This window comes from Camelus ferus, chromosome 9 (assembly GCF_009834535.1).
Source record: "Camelus ferus isolate YT-003-E chromosome 9, BCGSAC_Cfer_1.0, whole genome shotgun sequence".
In the NCBI taxonomy this organism is placed as follows: Eukaryota; Metazoa; Chordata; class Mammalia; order Artiodactyla; family Camelidae; genus Camelus; species Camelus ferus.
This window is the reverse complement of record NC_045704.1, coordinates 9,105,842-9,128,459: the sequence shown is the minus strand read 5'-3', so window position 1 is coordinate 9,128,459 and position 22,618 is coordinate 9,105,842. Positions and strand designations below refer to the sequence as shown.

Sequence of the window (22,618 nt, the reverse complement as noted above, 5' to 3'; positions counted from 1 at the left end):
TTGTGCTGTCTTTCGTCTCCTAATGAATGTGCCTTCCTGTTTTTAATTCTACTTCGAAGGCTAGTTTTGTTTCATCCACATTATTTCTTCTTGAATATTTATAATTTACAAGAGTAGTATTTAACTTAAAATATAACCCTAAAGTTTAACGGCCGTTTTTATGCACACAAAACTACAGACACGGGGAGCATCACCCACCTACGCACACCTCAGGGACTCCCCGTCTACTTCCAACCACCGTGTACCTTGAGCAGGTCTCCTTTCTCCAGCACACCCCTCACAGGCCCGTCCCCGGGACAATTTAAAAGTGATACTTGTACCCTGGCTAGGAACCATTTGGTGTCAGTGGTTAAGAGGTGTAAGATACAACTCTGATGCATTTATGGGGTAACCGCATGCATTCAAAGGGGGTGAACAGTAGGCTCATGACATGAGCTGCAGCATCGCTTCTGTGTTGCCCTTTGGAATATTCCGACCAACCACCTCAGATCTCCCCACTCCAGCTGCACAGGCAGACCTGATGAAGCACCGTTCACCTCAGTCATCATAAAGACAAATAATGATTACTCGAGCATGTGAACAGAACCAGAAGTACCGGAAATGGCACCATGCTGGATGGAGTCGGATCTCCACTCAGATCTCCTTTACTGGACGGCACTGTCAGCCCCGCCTGCAGCGACAGACGCCCCAGGCTCTAAAGAACTACTCTGCCGACAGCAGCAACCTGACAGACTACAGGCTGCTGGAATGTCTCTGTGAGTCTCATACTGAAAGGGCCCCACGTCCAGAGTTCATAAAGTACTCTGAAATGCTAGCAGCGAAAACCAGCCCTGTCCAGAAGCGTGCGAAGGGCGTGCACAGACATTTCTCCAAATGCACGCAAACTGCCAGCAAGTACTTGGAAACGATGCTCGGCATCGTTAGTCCTGGGGAAACGCACATCAAAACCGCAGTGAGGCACCGCGCACACCCGCTGGATGGACACCGTGAAGAGACGGAAAGTAACAAGCGCTGGAGAAGGCGTGCAGAAGCTCGAGCGCGCTGCTGCTGGCGACGGACAGCGCTGACGCAGCCGTGGGAGATGCTCGGATGATTTTTTTTTTATGAGGTTACGTAGGAACACCACACGACGGCAATTTCACACCTACGCGTGTGTCCGACAACGTGGAAAGCAGGGACTAGACAGATACTTGTGCGCCCGTGTTCACAGCAGCATTACTCACAACAGCCAAAAGGGGGAAGCCTCCCGAGCGTCCATCAGCAACCGAATGAATCAGCAAAATGTCATATACGCATGGAGTGGAGCAGACTGCAGTCGCAAGAGTGAAATTTTGACATCTGCCACAATGTGGAACAACTGCGAAAACACCATGCTTAGATGCAGAAGGACAAATACTGTATGACTCCACTGATGTGAAGTACCCAGCACAGGCAAGTCCAGAGAGCCAGTACAACAGAGGAAGCCCTGGACTGGCGGAGAGGGAGGGGCAACTGATTCTTCTAATAAAGCCAAGTCTTGGGTATGGGGGCCGGGGGTGGCTGCACAACTGTGGCTGTGTTTAATGCCGCTGGATCGCACACTGCAGAACGGTTAAAATCTTAAGTATGATGTGATGCACATTTTATAAGAACAAACATTTATAAAGTGGGTAACTGGCCAATGATGAGTAAATACAGGAGTCATGGACGGGATGGAAGCTGACTTACATAGTCACCCTTTCAAGAGTGATTTCAACAAGTCAGGAGCAGAACCTAGGAAATCTAGGACCTCTAAGGAGCAGCAGGAAGGGGCTAGACGTGGGGAAACATGAAGCCGAAACATGCGCGATCTGCATCAACCAGAGACGAGACCCTAAAACAGTGATATAGAAAGTGAGAACGGAATCCAGCACGTAGAAGATGACACAGGTGACCACCAGCAGCAGGACGGTGTGGGCGGCTCTGGTCTCCAGGGGACATCTGTGGTGGCCAGTGGGGGTGTGGATGTGCTGCACTCTCTGGTGGTGTCTGTGCAGGAGAAGCACCGTGGAGCCACCGGACCAGACCACGAGGCCAATAAACATGGCATCACGAAATGACCACAGGACGACAGCGCCTGCACTGAGTTGAGGCTGAACAGAACCACATCCCTTGGGTGTCAGTGTCACTTCCTGCGCTCTGTGGACCTGTGACTGTCACAGGAATATAGACATTCATTAAGACACTGATCATCCAGCAGGTGCAACAGGAAGGACCAATGACCTTGGCTCTTCCTCTGAGCACCATCCACTCCACCGTCCTGAGGATCAGAGTGACAAGCTGATAGGTGCTCAGGACACAGGTGGAGCACAGGCTGCTGCTGCGGGCCACTCTCTGTATATAATATACAAACTTACACCCAAGACTGGACAGGGGCTTCCTCAGAACAAAAGTAGCCATTGTGTGGGGAATCCTAGAGGAGAGAAGGACCAGAAGATTTGCTACAACCTTGTGGGTGAGAATCGTGTCTGTGGGTCTTCTCTTGTGTCCAAACAAGATACGAGAGAGGTTGCAGAGGAAAAGAATGACACTGGCCAGAGACCCAAGCATCATCTGTAACAGAAAGGTGGTTTTCACGGCCACGCTACCCGCCCCCCCCCCCCTTGGTACCTCAGCTCATTTTTGTGAAAAGACAGAGAGGGTTCAGGGGGGCCCAAGCGACAGGAGGCCGTGCTGGTGACGACAGCGGTCTTCTTACAGAACCAATGTTGAGAAAGGGTTCTCTTTTCCAGTCCCTAGAGGGCAGATGCTCTCACACTCCACAGGAGGGGCCCAACCTCGAGAACATACACGTGACTGCAGTTACCCTTTTCAGCACTGTTATTTGTGTTTGTCTTGTGTGTTCTGATTCTGCACCTGCACGTAACGTCCACGAACTCAGGAACCATGTCTGTCTTGTTCAACAATACGGTTGATACATTATAGGTCCTACAAGGTATGTACTGAGCAAATGAACACACGACAGGAGACTAAGACTAGGATGTGCTCTACCCTCTCCCGTTAGGATTTACAATCATCCTGTCTATTGTAATGACATACTAACGTAAGGAAGTGAAGTGGAAAATGCGAATACATCATTGAGATTATAAGATTGTCTGACCAAGTTTAACACAGCCTCGAGTGAATGAGTTGTCCACATTTGAGGACTCACATGTCATCCAAGAGACAAAATAACTTAAAAAGAAATGAATTGTGGACCTCAGGTTTTCGGTTCCTCACGGAAGAAAGTTGGAAGTCACCACTCCATTCTAACAACAAGTAAAACACTGAACAGACCTGAAAATTCTTGCATCAAAGAGAGAGGAGAGAAACAAATGGGACATAGTTAAACTTACAAGTTTTGGCACAGCAAAGGAAACCGTAAGCAAAACAAAAGGACAATATAAGGAATGGGAGAAAATATTTGCAAGTGATACGACTGACAAAGGTTTAATATCCAGAATATGTAAACAGCTCATACAACTTCAAAACAAAACAAAAAACCCAGACAACCCAATCCAAAAATGGGCAGAAGACTTGAACAAGCAAGTCCCCAGTGAAGAGAAACAGATGGCCAACAGGCACATGGAAAAATGCTCAGTATTGCTAAATGTCAGAAATGCAAGTCAAACCCGCAGTGAGGTATCACCTCTTCCTCTCATTGTCTGGGACTCCAGGGCACAGGGATTTGCCGTGACCCTCATGACTCTGGTCCCACTCAGAAACACACCCCAACACCCTCCCCCCTCCTGCCTGCCCAGCCAGGGCACGAATGGGGCACTCAGGGCAAGGCAGGGGTAGCACCTGTCCCACCCAGTGGTGCCAGCAGCACAGCTCTGAGCTCCCCTCCTGTGGGAGAGCCCTTCCCCCTGTTTTCTGCCCTGAGGTTGAACACAAGGGAGCACTCACCTGCCTGGCCTTGGCCCCACAGCTCTGTGCAGGGAAGTGTCGCTCAGGACGGGCCACAGTTATAGGGACAGGGTCCCTGGACCTGACCTCCCCACAGAGGAGCCATTATCATGTCATCTACAGGACAGGTGACACTTCTGCATGGAGAGCCTGGGGCGTCCCCAGTGAGGAGCAAATCTGACCCCCAGGGCTAATTCCCCTCGTCCACTCCTGGGGATTAGTGGCAGCTCCTGGCAATTACCTAGAAGGTCTACACAGCAGCTGAGCAGAGGATACAGAGAGTTTTCTACATTCCCTGTGGGAGATTCCAAGTTGAGAATGAAAGTCATAATTGGGGGAGGAAGGGACACTCAAGACTGTGCCGGGGGTTCCCTTTACTGTAATTTCTGTTGGGCACTCTCCCTCATGGTCTCACTTTTACAAAACTGTTGCAAAGTCTGTTCACACTAATCATCAGTATAGGATCTGGAGGCTGGTCTGTCTGCTGACTTTAAGTTCCACAACCCTTGCTATTTATGACCTCAGGTCTGTTTAATGTAGAAAATACCCCATTGGAAGCCAGGGTGTCCCTCCTCAGATTCCTCAGTTCTCCCTCATATCCATGTGACTCTGCAAGGAGATTTGTTCTAAGTCACCGTGGAGCCCCCTCCTTGAGCTCCTCATTGGACCACCAGCCTGTCCCTGTGTTCTGGGTAATTAGCACTGGAAACAAGCATTCTTGGATGTACAGACAGGCGTTAAGAAGCAGCAATGAGAAGACAAACAGCCAACAGGCACATGAAAAGATGCTCAACATCGCTAATTATCAGAGAAACGCAAATCAAAACTGCAATGAGGTATCACCTCCCACCAGTCAGAATGGCCACCATTAAAAAGTCCATGAACAATAAATGCTGGAGAGGCTGTGGGGAAAGGGAGCCCTCCTGCACCACTGGTGGGGATGCAGTTTGGTGCAGCCACTGTGGAAAACAGTGTGGAGATTCCTCAAAAATCTAAAAATACACTTACCATAATGACCCAGCAATCCCACTCCTGGGCATATATTGGAGGGAACTCTAATTTGAAAAGACACCTGCACCCCAATGCTCACAGCAGCTCTATTTACAACAGCCAAGACATGGAAGCAACCTAAATGTCCACTGACAGATGACTGGATAAAGAAGATGTGGTGTATTTATACAATGGAATACTACTCAGCCATAAAAAGAATAAAATAAAGCTATTTGCAGCAACATGGATGGACACAGAGATCTTCATTCTAAGTGAAGTAAGCCAGAAAGAGAAAGAAAAATACCATATATCACTCATATGTGGAATCTAATAAAAGAGAAAAAAAGGACACTAATGAACTCATCTACAAAACAGAAACAGACTCACAGACATAGTAAGCAGTCTTATGGTTACTGGGAAAAGGGGTGGGAAGAGGTAAATTCGGGAGTTTGAGATTTGCAAATGTTAACCACTATATGTAAAAGCAGATTAAAAAAACAAATTTCTTCGGTACAGCACAGGGAACTATATTCAATATCTTGCAGTAACCTTTAATGAAAAAGAATATGAAAACCAATATCTGTATGTATCTGCATGACTGGGACATTGTGCTGTACACCAGAAATGGACACATTGTAACTGACTGTTGGTCAATAAAAAAAAGCTAGAGAGAGGAGAGAAGATCAGGCCATCATTGCTACCAGGATGGGGTAGACAGACAGGTGAGTGGAGGGAAGCCAGGCTTCCTGGAGCAGAGACTCAGGAGCAGAAATCCTCATATGACCCCCTAAGAACTCCCATCAGGGCTCCTCCCTCACCCCTCCCAGTGACTCTTACATGCACGCAGGGCCCCTCACCCCCTGCAGCTCCCCTCCCACAAACATGGTCCATAGTCTCCTTCCTGTGGGACTGAAGGTTTACTGGGGTGAGTGATGTGGTCAAACCTACTGGGCGGACATTCTGTGGGACACAGAGACCGACCCCACAGACAAGGCGCCTCCCTGACATCAACAGTCATGAACCAGAAACGCAGGGGGACTCACCTGCCCCTCCACAGTCCACGACCACCAGCCCCGCACAGTCGCACACGGACACCACCGCAGCCAGTCAGACATGAATCCACGGAAGGGCCCTTGTGCCGTCCCAGGAACCACATCCCAGTGCCCGCCTCCCTCATGAGCCTCTCCCTCACCCACAGGTGTGCGGGGACCAGCAAGGGCAGGGCAGTGTCCATGTACCTGGAAAAGTTGGTGCAAACCATTCTTAAAAAAAGAGTGAGAACACTGAAGCCTTATTCCAACACATTTTCTAGTGACAGCTCTCATTTCATGTAACAAAATGTAAGGCAGTTGTGTCTCTGGTGCCTGAACATTTTTTGCTCCACTCAATTGCTCATACCTTCTCGGGGTTCATAGCTTCTGTTATAAAATGACTAGAACGCATACATAGAGTCGAAGCAGCAGGAATCAATGTGATGCTGAGTCAGGAGAGGAGTGTGTGACTCACATGGGTCAGCACAGAGGTCATCAGGCTGGTGTGTGGAGACCTCTGAAGAGCACGAGAAAACCCTGCTGAGAGAGCTCAGCCTGCAGGAAGATGGACACAGGAGGCAGGAATAAAGCCTGGACCAGAGGGGCACGGGGAGGGTTGGGGAGGGTGGAAGCACTTTGCTCCCAGTGTTGAATCACTAAAACTTTTGCCAGAAATTGCCTTGATTCATCATGCTCTTTGCCACGACCACCACCTGGAGTCCTTTTCCATATTGACCAGTCTTAGTCTGTTTTTGCTGCTGTAACAAAACATCACCGCTGGGTTATAAGAACAGAAAATTATTGCTCACAGTTCTAGAGGCTGGAAATCCAAGATCAAGGTGCCAGCATGGTCCCTTTCTGGTGAGATTCGCTTCCTGACTCAAGGCTGGTGCCTTCTGTGACCTCACGTGGTGGGAAGGGCCGTGCGGCTCTCTGAGGACCTTCATAAGGGCTCTAGCCCCGTTCACGAGGCCCCACCCTCAGGACCCAAGCACCCTCAGAGGCCCAGCTCCTAACGCCGTCGCCTCTGGAGATTGCACGGCAGCACACACGTCTTTGGGGGGACATGCGCTCTCTGGCCACAGCGTGGCCCCAGGTACATTTCATGGTTTTTTCAAATAAAAAATTCAATGTTAAATTACCACTGATAGTATTATTCTAACTCCATATTTACAGTTAAAAAAACAAAACCCCAGCATGCATTGCTTATTTTCCAACACCCACACCATTCAAGCCGGACAGAGGGGGCACGTCATTCCAGCGGGGACACAGACATGAGCAGCACTCCCGCACAACGTGAAAGCAGAGGCCCCTGCTTTCTGAACCCAATGCAGAGGCACAGTGACCCTGGCCACACAAAGTCTGGCAGAGATTTTAAAGTGACCCCACTCCTCTTTCCCTCACTGTCTGGGACTCCAGGGCACAGGGATTCGCCGTGAACCTCGTGAGTCTGGTCCCACTCAGGAATCTAAATGTGTTTCTTCATCTTATACAGAGTTACAGCTAATCCAGCTGTTAGGTTTACGGTCAACCGCCTTTGTCCAGCACTTCTGGGTTACCTCGCTGGACTTCTCCACTCTAAGGGGCTCATGGGTAGCCCTTAGGAAGTTTATTCTCGGAAAAAGAAATTATAGCTCTGTTCAGGCCCCTAGTGACATTACTGGGTGGGACTCCCTCGCCTGGCCCATTCATACCTGCTCTAATCCGGGCCGCACGTATGAATGTTACTCAAGCAAAGTCAGAGCAACAGGAAGCCACCGGAAGCAGCTGACCAGACAGACGGTTCTAGAGGAGATTTGTAATTTTAACAGTGTGACCCTAGACCTGGGAAGAAGCAACAAGAGGGAACATTTTCCTGGACCATAACAGACCAGTGAGGCAGGTGGGCCAGAGGCTTCCCGCTCCCGTCAGGAAGGCCTGGTCTCACAGCGGCGCAGCGAGCGGCCTGTCAGCGGGCCCCTCACCGGCCTAGGAGCGAGCCCCCGAGCACCGTGCGGCGAAATGGCCGTGCAACGCCTCCCAAGCCGTGGTTGAATTTACGACCGTGAGGGCACTTGCCATCAGTCTCCACAACGGTTAAGTCACGGGCCGCTGCGGTCGCCGCTCTTCAGGGCGGGAACCAGGGGTGAGGCGCTCCGTGCTCTGGGAAAGCGCAGAGCAGGCCTTCACACAGCTAGATACGTTCAGGAGATTTTATGAGCCCACATTCTTGCGTCTCCTCCTGTCTAGAAAAGCACTCAGCTCACTCACGCTGACGTCTGCTTTGACCGCTAAGGACAGCTGTCCTGCAAAAACCACATGGCTCTTAACACGCCACCCGAGGGGCCCGCTCGCAGCGCTCACGTCCCCAGTGAGTCAGCTATGACGGTGCTCATAGCAAGCGCATCGCTAGGCGAGGACTCTCTGACTGGTTCTCCAGAGCCTTTCCCTGGATACCTGAGGGCTAAGGCCTTCTCAGACATCCTCAGCTTTCTTCCGTTTTTCTGGGTTCAGCTGTTTATCTTGGTGCACACTTCTGTGTTGGGTTCCTCTTACACAAATGATGGTCTCTCTTTGAGGTCCAAGAACTTAGGGTACACCCCTCCTACCAAGATTGCCGCCACGAACCAAGCCACCATCCTGCTGACGCAGCCCCTGGACTCCGCTGGGCTCTCCTCCCACTCCCACCTCGAGGCTGCAGGGATGTCAGGGCCCCATCACCCCGGACAGACTGGCAGGTTAGGCAGGGACAGCGTGGCACCCACAGTTCAGCAGGAAGTAGACACAGAAGAGACCTTCGCCGCTGTTCCAAAGATCTGTCGCTGCCAATCTGTTGGGGGGAATGTTGGGTCCACTGACGTCCTCCAAAGTCCCATGGCCCCCATTCCTGGGCTCGCAGATGTCTGCCTGAGGTGCCTCAACAGATAAAGTACATTCTTTACTGGGCGTGTTTCCCCTGACAAACTAATAGCCCCAGGTAATGCCTAAGCTCACAACAGCTCAGGCTGCCCTGTTTCAGCCACCTTATCAGAGTCATAAACCCCAACACCCTTCATGGACCCTAAACCAACCAATCAGAGACTTGCACACAGCTGCTCAGCCACCTTGTGACCCGACCTTATAAAACACCCCAACAACCGGCCCTCGTTGCTCACACGTTAGCCTCTCACCTGCTGTTGTCTATGGCAGGGTACCCTAATAAACTCCTTTTCTATTCCTCTCCCCACAGAAAGAAGATACACTGCCCATCTTCTCTTCCTCTGCATAGTGATTCCTCCTGTCAAGGTACCAGGGAACCCAGAGCATCAGTGGCCCCCAGAGGTCTTGGATACTTAGATGCTCTAGATTATCTTTACTGTTGTAACCGCTTATTTTGGAATAATTACACATTCACAGGAAGTTATAAAAAAAAAAGCACAGAGAGTCCATGTATACCCGTCACCTACTTTCTCCCAGTGACTGCATCCTCACAGCTCCAGTACAATATCAAGACCAGGAAACATCCCCCAAATCCATAGGTCTTATCAAATTTAATCAGCGTACACAGACTAGCCTGTATGTTTCTACACAACTTTATTACGTACGTAGATTCATGTAATGGTACTACAATCAAGGTGTAGAACTATTCCGTCACAACAAACATCTCCCTTATCCTGCATCTTTGCAGCCGTACCCACACCTCTCCAAGCCCTATCCTTATCTCCAAGCAATCACTAATCTGTTCAACACACTTACAATTTTGTCATTTTTTTGAATTTTTTATGAATGGAATCATATAGGATGTCACCTTTTGACAGTATTTTTCTTCACTCAACATATTACCCTTGAGATACATCCACATTTTCACACGTATCCATTTTTCACCCTTTTTATTGCTGAGTCATATAGCACAGTATAGATGCACCACTGTTTAGCTATTTATTTATGAAAAGACATTTGGAGTTTTTACTTTTTTTCTTGCTGTTACACATCTGCTGCTGAAAGCCCTTTCCCTAAATTCAGAAGCAAGACGTGAGTGCCCACTCTCACCACTTCTATTTAACATGGTATTGGAAGTACTAGCCACAGCAACGAGACAAGAAAAAGAAGTAAAAGGCATCCATTTTGGAAGAGAAGAAGTAAAGCTGTCACTATTTGTAGATATGATATTATATATAGAAAACCCTAATGTCTCCACAAAAAACTACTAGAATAAATGACTTTAGTAAAGTTGTAGGATGCTAAATTAGTATACAGAAATCTGCTGCTTTTCCATACACTACTAATGACCTATCAGAAAGAGAAAGCAAAAAAAAAAAAAAAACCCATTTAAAATCACATCAAAAAGAATAAAATATTCAAAATTGTAGAATAGATAAACAAGATTATACTGCATAGCATAGGGAAATATATACAAGATCTTACGGTAGCTCACAGAGAAAAAAATTGACAATGAATATATATATGTTCATGTATAATTGAAAAATTGTGCTCTACACTGGAATTTGACACAACATTGTAAAATGATTATAAATCAATAAAAAATGGTAAAAAAGAATAAAATATGTAAGAATAAACTTAAGCAAACAAAATGACAATCTATGGGATGGAAGAAAATATTTGCAAAAGATGAGATTGACAAGGACTTAATTTCCAGAATATATAAACAGCTCATACAACTTAATAATAAAAAAAACAAACAGCTCAAACCAAAAGTGGCCAGAAGACCTAAACTAGAAATTCTCTGACAAAGACATACAAATGGCTAATTGGCACATGAAAAAATGCTCAATATCGCTAATTATCAGAGAAATGCAACTCAAAACTACAATGAGGTATCACCTCACACCAGTCAGAATGGCCATCATTCAAAAGTCCATGATTGATAAATTCTGGAGAGGGTGTGGAGAAAAGGGAGCCCTCCTACACTGTTGGTGGGAATGCAGTTTGGTGCAGCCACTGTGGAAAACAGTATGGAGATTCCTCAAGAAACTAAAAATAGAGCTACCATATGATCCAGCAATTCTACTCCTGGACATATATCCAGAAGGAACTCTAATTTTAAGATACACGAACCCCAATGTTCATAGCAGCACTATATACAACAGCCAAGACATGGAGACAACCTAAATGTCCATCCACAGATGACTGGATAAAGAAGCTGTGGTATATTTATACAATGGAATACTACTCAGCCATAAAAAGAATAAAATAATGCCATTGGCAACAACATGGATGGGCCTGGAGACTGTCATTCTTAGTGAAGAAATCCAGAAAGAGAGAAAAATACCATATGATATCACCTGTGGAATCAAAGAAAAAAAAAAGACAAGTAAACTTACTTACAAAATAGAAACAGAATCACAGACATAGAAAATAAACTTCTGGTTACTGAGGAGGAGTGGAAAGAAGTTAGGAAGGGATAAGTTGGGAGTTTGAGATCTGCAGACACTATCTTCAAATGTATATATGAAACATATAAAATATATAAACAACAAGTTTATACTGTATAGCAAAGGGAAATATATTTAAGATCTTGTAGTATGGTAAAAAATATGAAAATGAATATATGTGTGTTCATGCATGACTGAAGCATCATGCTGTACAGCAGAAATTGTCACAACATTGTAAACTGACTATACTTCAATAAAATATATATCTACAAAAAATGATAGTCTCTTCCATCAGTTTGCTGGGAAAAATGGACAGCTGCATATAAAATAATGAGATTAGAACATTTTCTCACATCACATACAAAAATTAACTCAAAATGGATTAAAGACCTAAATGTAAAACCTGAATGCATAAAATGCCTAAAAGAGAACATAGGCTGAATGTTCTTTGACACAAATTGTAGCAACATTTTTTGGGATATTTCTCCTAAGGCAAAATAAATAAAAATTAAATAAGCAAATTGGATATAATTAAAAGCTTTTGCATAGCAAAGGAAACCAATGAGAAAACAAAAAAGCAACCTAATGAATGGGAGAAAATATTTGCAAGTAATATGTCTGATAATTGGTTAATATCCAAAATATATAAAGAGCTCATACAACTCAATATCAAAAAAGCAAATAACCTGATCGAAAAATGGTCAGAAGACCTGAATAGGTATTTTTCCAAAGAAAACATACAGATGGCCAACAGGCACATAAAAAGATCTCAATATTGCTAATCATTAGAGAAATGCAGATCAAAACCACAATGAGATAGCCATTCTGACAGGTGTGAGGTGATATCATCAAAATGTCTGTAAGTAAATGTTGGTGAGGAAGTTGAGAAAAGGGAACTGTTGTTTACTGTTGGTGGGAACTTAAATTAGTGCAGTCACTATGGAAAACAGTATGGTGTTTCCGCAAAAAACTTAAAATAGAGCTACCATATAATTTATCAATTCCACTGCTGGAGGGAAGTCCAAAGGGAAAAAAACCCATGAATTTAAAAAGATAAATTCACCCCAATATTCAAAGCATAATTATTTACAATAGCCAACATATGAAAGCAACCCAAGAGTCCATCAACGGATGGATAAAAAAGATGTGGTATATATGTACAATGGAATATTACTCAGCCATGAAAAAGAATGAGGTTCTGCTACTTGCAACAATGCGAATGGACCTACAGAGTACTATGCTTAGTGAAATAAGTCAGACAGAGAAAGACAAATACTGTATGTCATCATTTATCGTGGAATGTAAAAAATAAAATGAATGTATATAACAAACAAACAAAAGAAACAGATTCACAGCTATAGGAAACAAACTAGTGGTTACCAGAGGGAAGGGAGGAGGAACAGCATAAGGTTATGGATAAAGAGATACAAAATCCTATGTATAAAATAGGTAAGCATCCAGGATATATCATACAACACAGACAGATATAGGCATTATTTTGTAATAACATTACATTGAGTATAATCTATGAAAATATTCAATCACTGTGCTGCTGTACACCAGAAACATTAATATTGTAAAGTAACTTAACTTTATTTAAAAAAATAGAACTGCCATATGATCCTGCAATTCTACTTTTTTGTACTTATCTGAAGAAAATGGAAACAGTAACTTGAAAAGATACATGCAGCCTATGTTCGCTGCTGCTTTATTTAAACAGCCAAGATATGGAGGAAATCTGTGTCTATCAATAGTCAATGGATAAGGATGGTGTGGCATATATACATATGATAAAATATTTTTCAGCCATAAACAGCTATCTCCATTTGCGACCACATGGATGGTGGTTGAGGGCACTATGGTAGGTAAAATATGCCAAACAGAGAAAGACATAAAGACAAATATATGATCTCACATGTGGAACCTCAAAACAAACAAAGACAAGCTTATAAAAAAAGAGGTTTAGCAGACTGGTGTTTGCCAGAGGCAGGGGTTAGGGGTGTGTGAAATACATGGAAGTGGTCAAAAGGTACAAATTTCCAATCGTAAAATAAATAATTTTGGGGATATGGTGTGCAGCCTGGTTACTATAGTTGATTATACTATATCGCATATTTGAACGTTGCTACATGAGCAAATCTTAAAAGTTTCTCATCACAAGGAGAAATCTGTTAACTGTGTGGTGATGGATGTTAACTAGACTTATTACTACTCTGTAATATATACGCACAAACCGAATTGTTATGCTGGACACCTGTGACTAATATTGTGTCAATTATATCTAGTAAAGACACAAGAATTATAAATAACATGATCATTGTATAACAGTTCAAATTTTCTGCATTTTTCCCTAAAATAATGGTTCTTAAACTTTGTCTCGGGAAGACTTGATCTTCTTAAAAAGCAACTGAGAAGCCCGAAGACCTTCTGTTTCTGTCTCACCATTATCCATATTTACCATACTGAAATTAAATCTGAGAAGTATTTCAAAAGCTATGTATGTCTGTAACAATTTAAAACCCATTATATTTTAACAAATATTTGACACAAAGTTGTAAAATGATTATAAATCAATAAAAAATGTTAAAAATAAATAAATAAAATTAAAAAAATAAGATATTTCATGTGAAATAACTATTTTTTAAAAAAAGCCTCATAGACTTAGGAAGTAAACTTATGGTTCCCAGGGGAGGAAGGGGAGGGGAGGGATAAACTAGGAGTTTGGGATTTGCAGATACTAACTACTACATATAAAATAGATAAACAACAAGGTCCTTCTGTGCAGCACAGGGAACTCTATTCAACACCTTGTAATAGCCTATAATGAAAAAGACTATGAAAAGGGATACACGTATGTATGTGTATGGCTGAAACATGATGCTGTGCACCAGAAGCTGACACAACACTGGAAACTGATTACACTTCAATTAAAAAAAATTAAAATATTAGAGGAGATGCCATTGTTTTGCCCTTTTACGTATCTCTTTAAATATGGCTAACAGAAGACATCTGGGTCCTCCTATCGACTTCACGTTTAAAATAATGTGGTATTTTATTTTGGTCGAAGTTGATGGATAATTTCAAGCTGCGTAATTATGTAGCTAGTAAGGAGAAAAGCATTTTACATTCTTTTCAGATAATTTTGGATAATCCTCTTTGCTATTATACCAACACTTGAGAAGTGCTGACTTGAAGAAAAAAAAAAAGATCAGTCCTACTGTTTAATGTCATGTTCAGTGGATGGGAGAAAATGTTTTCAAACTATTAAAACTAATTAAAGATATGAATATAGTCAAATGGCATTAGCAAGTTTTCTTTAAATGAGCATGATAGAAGTGATTTCTTTGCAATTATTGTGTCCATTGAAAATTATTCATTTCTTAATTAATATTTTAATTAAAAATTTTTGTACAATCTTTAAGGGTAACCTTCCATTTACAGTTATTACAAAATATTGGCTACATTCCCCGTGTTGGACAATACATGCTTGAGCCTGTCTTACACCCGTAGTTTGTACCTCCACTCCCCTACCTCTATATTGTCCCTCCTCGCCTCCCCACTGGTCACCTTTGTTCTCAATATCTGTGAGTCTGCTTCTATTTTGTTATATTCACTAGTTTGTCATGTATTTTCAGAGTCCACATATATGTGATGTCATATAAAATTTATCTTTCTCTGTCAGACTTATCTCACTTAGCCCTCTAAGTCCATCCACGTTGCTGCAAATGGCAAAGTTTTGTTCTTTTTTGTGGCAGAGTGGTATTCCATTCTGTGTGTGTGTGTGTGTGTGTGTATGTGTGTGCGCACACACACGTTGACCAGACGTGGGGAGGTGACATTTGGGTGTAGGCCTCTGATCTTTGTGTGACATTGACATTTTCTTGTTATGTGTGGGGACTTCAGATCTGGTACTAGGTGGGTGTGAGCACCCAAGGGGGTCAACCAGTTGTGTGTTTTGTCTTTCTCTGATGGACCAGGTGTTTTGTGGGGGTGAGGGTCAAGTTTGTGACTCACATCACTGCATGATGAGGACTTGGCTGAATTATGAGAAAGAAATTTGTGTCCAGTGCTAGTTGGGTGACGAGAGCTAGTTTCTGTCTGTGCAGCTCCAAGGTTACCCAATAACCAGACTCAGAAATTCACCAGATGACAAAAACGGCACTAGTCCAACTTGTGGGTCAACTATATTGCTCTCCCAAGGGCTTCACTGACCAGTTGGCCATCGAGGCACTGGGCATGATAAACAGAGTGCTGGGGGCCTAATGTTTGCTGAGGGCAGAACTTCAAGCAAATACTGGTGGGGGTGGGGCGGGTAAGGGAGCCTGGAGCAGGAGTCCAGCCATACGGGGCTCCTGGCCAGTGCATGGGCATGGCTGAGGTGGGCACGGGCCTACCTCATCACTCTTATTCATCAAAGTCCCAGCTGGAACAATTAGGCAGGACAGAATTTCATACAGAGAAAATCCTAAAGACTCAGCGAAAAAACTGTTAGTACTAATCAACAAATTCAGTAAAGTTGCAGGATGCAAAAATCAGTATATAGCATTAGTCACGTCTGCATTTCTACACACTAACACCGAAATGTCTGAAAAGCAAACTATCCTATCCACGATAGCATCAAAAATAATGAAATACTTGGGACTACATTTACCTAAGGGAATTAAAGATCTATACAATGAGAATTATAAGAACTTGATGTAAGAAGACATGGGTAAGTGAAAAAATGTCTCATGTTCATGGACTGGAGAATGTTGTTAAAGTGTCCATATTGCCTGAACTCATCTAGAAATTCAACATAATCCTTATCAAAACTTCAATGGCATCACAGCAAAGGAAACCGTAGACAAAACAAAAACACAACCCACGGACTGGGAGAAAATACTTGCAAATGATGAGACTGACAAAGGCTTAATCTCCAGAATCTACAAACAGCTCTTACAATTTAATAACAAAAACACAAACAACCCAATCCAAAAGTGGGCAGAAGACATAAACAAGCAATTGTCCAATGAAGACACACAAATGGCCAACAGGCACATGAAAAAATGCTCAGTATCACTAATTATCAGAGAAATGCAAATCAAAACTGCAGTCAGGTATCACCTCACTCCAGTCAGAATGGTCATTATTAAAATGTCCACAAGTGATAAATCCTGGAGGGGATGTGGAGACAAGGGACCCCTCCTTCACTGCTGGTGGGGATGCAGTTTGGTGCAGCCACTGTGGAAAACAGTATGGAGGTTCCTCAAAAGACTAAAAATAGACTTACCATATGATCCAGCAATCCCACTCCTGGGCATTATAACTGGAGGGAACTCTAATTTGAAAAGATACATGCACCCCAGTGTTCATAGCAGCACTATTTACAGCAGCCAAGACATAGAAGCAACCTAAATGTCCATGGACAGATGACTGGATAAAGAAGCTGTGGTATAGTTATACAATGGAATACTACTCAGTGATAAAAAAGAATACAATAATGCCATTTGCAGCAACATAGAATGACAATCTCCAGGTCCATCCAAGTGAAGTAAGACAGAAAGAGAAAGAAAAATATCATATGATATCACTTCTATGTAGAATCTAAGAAAAAGACATGTGAACTTATTTACAAAGCAGAAACAGACTCACAGACACAGAAACCAAACTTACGGTAACCAGGTGGGGAAGGGGGTGTGAAGGGATAATAGGGAGTTTGAGACTTGCCAATACTAACATACATATAAAATCTATAAACAACAAGTTCATACCGTATCGCACATGGAACTATATTCAGTATCCTGTAGTTGCCTATAAAGAAAAAGGACGTGAAAGGGAATGTACGCATGTATATGGATGACTGAAACATTGTGCTGTCCACCAGAAATTGCCACAACATTGGAAACTAAACTTCAATTAAAAAAAAAAGGTAAAAGCATTTCAATGGCATCTGTCACAGAAATAGAAAAAACATTCCTAAAATTTGTATGGAACACAAAAGACATCAAACGGTCAAAGCAATCATGAGAAAGGAGAACAAAGGCAGAAGCCTCACAGCTCCTGATCTGATGGCCCGAAAGCAACAGGAACGTTGGCAGCATGGTGCTGCCAAAACGCAGACACACTGACCAACCGTGCAGCGTACAGGGCCTGTGAATAAAATCACACGCACATGGTCAGGTAATATTTGACAAGGGAGCCAAGAACACTCACTGAGGAAAGGACAGCCTCTCCGACAAATGATGCTGGAAAACTGGACAAACGTGCAGAAGAATGAAACCGGACCCTTATCTTACACTAATCACAACAACGAACTAAAAATGATTAAAGCCTTAAGCGTAAGACCCGAGACCACAAAACTCCTAGAAGAAAACAGGGGAGAAGCTCAACACTGGTCTTGGCAATGAGGTTTTGAACATGACACCAAACGCAACAGACGCAAAACTCAACAAGAGGGACCATGTCAAACTTAAAAGCTGTAACAGCCAAGGAAACAATATGAAAAGGCAACTTACAGAAAGGGAGAAAATATTTGTAAACCATGTATCAAATAAGGGGCTAATAGCCAAAATAAATAGAATTCACGCAACTCAATAACAAAATCCCCACAATTTGAATAAAAAAATGGACAGAGGAGCTGAATAGACGTTTTCCCCAAAGAAGACAACCAAGTAGCCAACAGGTGCCTGTGAAAAATGCTCAACATCACTAATTAGGGAAACACAAATCAAAACCACAGCGATGTACTCTGTCAGAATGGCCGTCATAAAGACAAGAGATCAGGGTTGGTGAGGGTGTGGGGTAAAGGGAACCCTCATACACCGTTGGTGGGAACATTATTGGTCTAGCACTATCCAAAACAATATGGAGGTTCCCCCCAGATTAAAAAATAGAACCACCGTATGATCCAGTAGTCCATTACCGGGTGTATATATAACACAGGAGGCCGAACAGTTACCTGCACTCCATGTTAACTGCAGTATTATTCACAACAGGCAAAATGTGGAAACTAAATATCCATCAACAGATGAATGGATAAAGAAGAGCGGCATATACGCACGTATATATGAATATTATTCAGCCAGGAGAAAGAAGGAAGCCCTGCCATTTCAACAATGTATGTAATGTGACAGTTACTAGCTAATGCGATGGTGGCGCTCGTATTGCAATATATAAATGTGTCAAACAACACACGCTGTACACCTTAAACAATTTTATATGTCAGTTTAAAAAGTGAAAAAGATCATCATCATGGGTTTGTGTCAAAAATCTGGTTTTCAGTGAAGAACTACTGAACAGTATAATTATGGCTATTATTGTAGCTGACTCCATGTATTTAGATTCTCAGTCATTTTCAGCAATTCAAGGGCAGGAGCGAAGAACTCTAGGATCCTGAAGAATCAGCAGGAAGGGGGAAATAGTAGGAAAACATGAAGCCAAAATATGAGAGGTTTGCATCAACCACAGATGAGTGTCCACTAAAGCAATGACATAAAAAGCGAAAACAGAATCCAGCACGTGGAAGATGACAAAAGTGACCGTCAGCATCAGGACGGTGTGGGCGGCTCTGGTCTCCGGAGGGCATGTGTGATACCTGTTGGGGGTGTGGCTGTGCTGCACTCTCCGGTGGTGTCTGAGCAGGAGGAGCACCGTGGAGCCACCACACCAGACCACGAAGCTAATGAACATGGCATCAGAGATTGGCCACAAGAAGACAAAGCCTGTGTCAGGATCGACGTTGAGCAGAACCACCTGCCTTGCGTGTCCACATAGCTGTGCATGTCCTGTAGGCTAGTGATTTTCTCAGGGACACATATACTAATCAAGACACTAAATATCCAGCAGATGTAACAGGAAGAGCCAGTGACTCTGGGGGCGCTTCCTCTGGGCATCGTCCACTCCGCTCTCCGGGGGATGAGAGCGATAAGCCAGTAGGCACTCAGGACACAGGTGGAGTGCAGGGTGATTCTGTGAGCCGTTTGGTGGACGTAATGCACAAGTTTACGCCCAAGACTGGGTAGGAATTGCCTTGAGATGAAAGTTGCCATTGTGTGGGGAATTCCAGTGGAAAGAAGAACCAGGGAGTTGGCCACAGCCATGTGGATGAGAATCGTGTGTGTGGGCCTTAGCTTTCGTCCAAGCAAGACTGGGGAGACGCTATGGAAAAAGAGGATGCCGTTGGCCAGAGCCCCAACCGCAATCTGTAACAGAAATATGGTTTTCAGAGTCACTTCCCCTGTGGGTCTTGGTTCATCGTTCTGAAAAGACATCAACAGGGCTTCAGAGTGGCCCAGCGCAGGCACGAGGACTCTTCTTAGGGACAGGCCCTCAAACAAGGACCCTGGGCCTTTTCTTTTCCTGAAGAGGGAGGCACTGTCACATTCCACAGGAGGGGCTTAACTTGGAGAACATGTCACTGATGCCAATCACATTTTACCATTATTACTTTGTACTAATTTCTTTTTACTTTCATGTTCTGACTCCTCAGAAAAATGTTAGGGACTGTGCCTGTCTTGGTCAGAAATACGGGTGACACATCACGGGTGTTAAATAAATACGTACTTTGTAAATAAATAAAAGGAGACAAAGAATACACCATATCATCTTTATAGTTCATTATTATTCTTCCTGCCATTATAACACATTAAGAAAGTGAAACGGAAATTCAAAATAATACACAAATTATAAGGTTATCAAACTAATTAAAATTTAGGAGAATAAATTTTAAACTTTTGAGAACTCTCAACATTGAACATTAGAGTGACAGTAAACAGAAAACCTACCATAAAATCGGTCACCCTTTGAATATGCGAATGTCTAAAATGTCCTCAGATATTCTATTCATTATAAAAAAAAAACCCCTAGTGGCGAAGTAATTGTAATTATTAATAATTCCACAGATGTTAACTTGTTGAGAAGTCAGTTAATTGAGAGATTTTTCAAAGTGGTCTCCAGCTTGTCTCAGTTCACATGAAAACATAAACATCATGTTTTACAACTTTGATATGTGAACTTTATTAGTCAACTAAACCTCAATCAAGCTAATAAAATAAAACACCTCAATCATTAGACCCAATGCATAGAAAATTGCTTTACCTATCCATTAGTTTTTGAGCGTCTGTGTTTTGTCTGACTCATTACTTGGTTCCGGATTTTATAAATAAGAACAAAACTAGGTGCTTGAGCTCAAAACCAACTGTAGCACAAATGGGCAGCACATTATAGGAATGAAAAAGAAGGTTCTGTGTCATACAACACAAGAATTCGCTTATTGTGGTAAAACGTGTGAAGTCTTCCAAAGGTAATTATTTTAATTATTACCATATTATTCAGAAGCCATTATCAGGTGGAGAAGGGAAAGGTAAATTATATTAAAATAATAAATTTTGAAATAAAAAAATTTAAAGCCCAGAGTTTATATCGAAAGTAGTAATTTAAAAAATTAAAAATAGCCCAGAATTACCAAATTTTTGTTCTTCCGGAACGCCGGGCCCACCATAGGAAACCACTCTGTAGGTGACACAGAGAGCAGCAGGCTCGATGGCTCCTCACTAGCTTTAGGGTCACCCCACACATTCACGGTGACTGACGGGGCTGGAGGGTAGAACCCACACTGACCTCTGATGACCTTGCTCCCTTCTGTGTGATCTGGGAGTAACAGTAGGGCCTTGGGTTAGGGGTTGATGAGCAGAATAAGATTCCATCCTCTGCACTCAGAAAGCTCTTGTTTTGTGACGCAACCACCCTTCTCATTTGCTCTGATTTCGTGTCAGGCTCGCTCACTTACTTGCTTAGTCTCACCTGGGGGATTTTTACTGCTCCGTGTGTCTGTTTTCTCACTTAAACAGTGAATGTTGCGTTAAAACAGAACACAGTTCATAAGGCTAGTGCGGAAAACGAAGGTAGGCTTCATGTTAATCGTTTATCAACGGCTGGAAGAGTTTCCTCTCTCTGAGTGATGGTAGAAATTATCGTTCTGGCCGGTGCCGTATCTTTCTTTGTGTGGATTAGCTGCCCCTGCCAGGGGTATGGAGAGAGAATAGTAACGTGTATTTATATGGAAGGCGCAGATCAGCTGTATTCTGCCACTTGCAGTATTCTGTGTTCTAGCACTAATTTTTCCTCTCTCCACCTGCTGCCTCAGGTTAAAATAAAACAAGGATAGAAGGGCCCTTTCCCGTCAACTTACATAAAAATATGAGCACTACTGCTTCTTTCAATTACAGACAGATCAGTTCAGACAGAAAATCAGTAAGGAAACCTTGATCTTGAGCTGCATTTAGACCAACTGGACTTGGCAGACATATCCTGATCATGCCACCCAACAGCAGCAGAGTACACATTCTTCTTGGGCACCAAATACTGAACATTCACCAGGGGAGATCCTGTGTCAGGTCCCAAAGCAGACCTAACAGATTTACACGATTGTAACAAGACTTACAGGATTGCTATCGAGTATCATTTCTGACCACAATGATGGGAGATTAGCAATCAGCAACGGGAAAGCTGGAGAATTCATACATGTGTGCAAATCAAACATCACACTCCTGGATAACCAATGGGGTAAACGATAAATCAAAAGGAAAATCAAAAAATATCTTGAGGCAAACGTAAATGCAGTCAGAACACACGAAAAGTTGCGGAATTCAGCAAAAGTTGTTCTAAGTGGAAAGTTTAGGGTGATAAATGCCTACATTAAGAAAATAGAAAGATCTTTGGCAGTTGAGTCTTCCCTGCTCCCCAGCAAGGATCGGAGCAACCTGGTTTTTCCTGCTGACGTGCAGAGCCTCAGCCAGGGGAGGCAGAATGCAAGGAAAGGAAGAGAAAGGAAAATGGGGATGCTGGCCTTCTCTAGGCTTTGGAATCCTGGATCTATAACACAGGGGGACTTGAAATAGCCAGATGCCTTTTATAAATTAATGAAGCAATAAAACTTTTTAAAGATTTTGGTTAAACAATCTATACAGGAAATTAAGAAAAGATTTCCATTTATAAGACCATCAAAAAGAATGAGACACTGAGGAATAAACCTAAACAAGAAGTAAAAGGCTTAATACACTGAAAACCAGAAAACACTGATGAAAAACATTAGAGAATTAAATACATGGAAAGACATGCTGTGCTGATGGACTGGAAGACAGTGTTGTTGAGATGTCAGCACTACTCAAGCGATGTACAGACTCAGTGAAATCCTTTCAAAATCCCATCAATATTTTTTGCAGAAATAGGAACATACATAAAACCTGTAAGGAATTTCAAGTGACTCATAAATACTCAAAACAGTCTTCAAAAAGAACAAAACTGGAGACCTCACACTCCCTGATTTCAAAACTTACTGTAAAAAATTACTTATCCAAACAG

The 22,618-nt window shown here is 43.1% G+C and overlaps 1 long non-coding RNA gene across 2 annotated transcripts in view; it reads right to left on the bottom strand.

Annotated features, from left to right (window-relative positions):
- Window positions 1-22,618, bottom strand: part of LOC116665994 — a 33,769-nt gene that overhangs the window by 4,021 nt on the left and 7,130 nt on the right. The window lies entirely within an intron of this gene.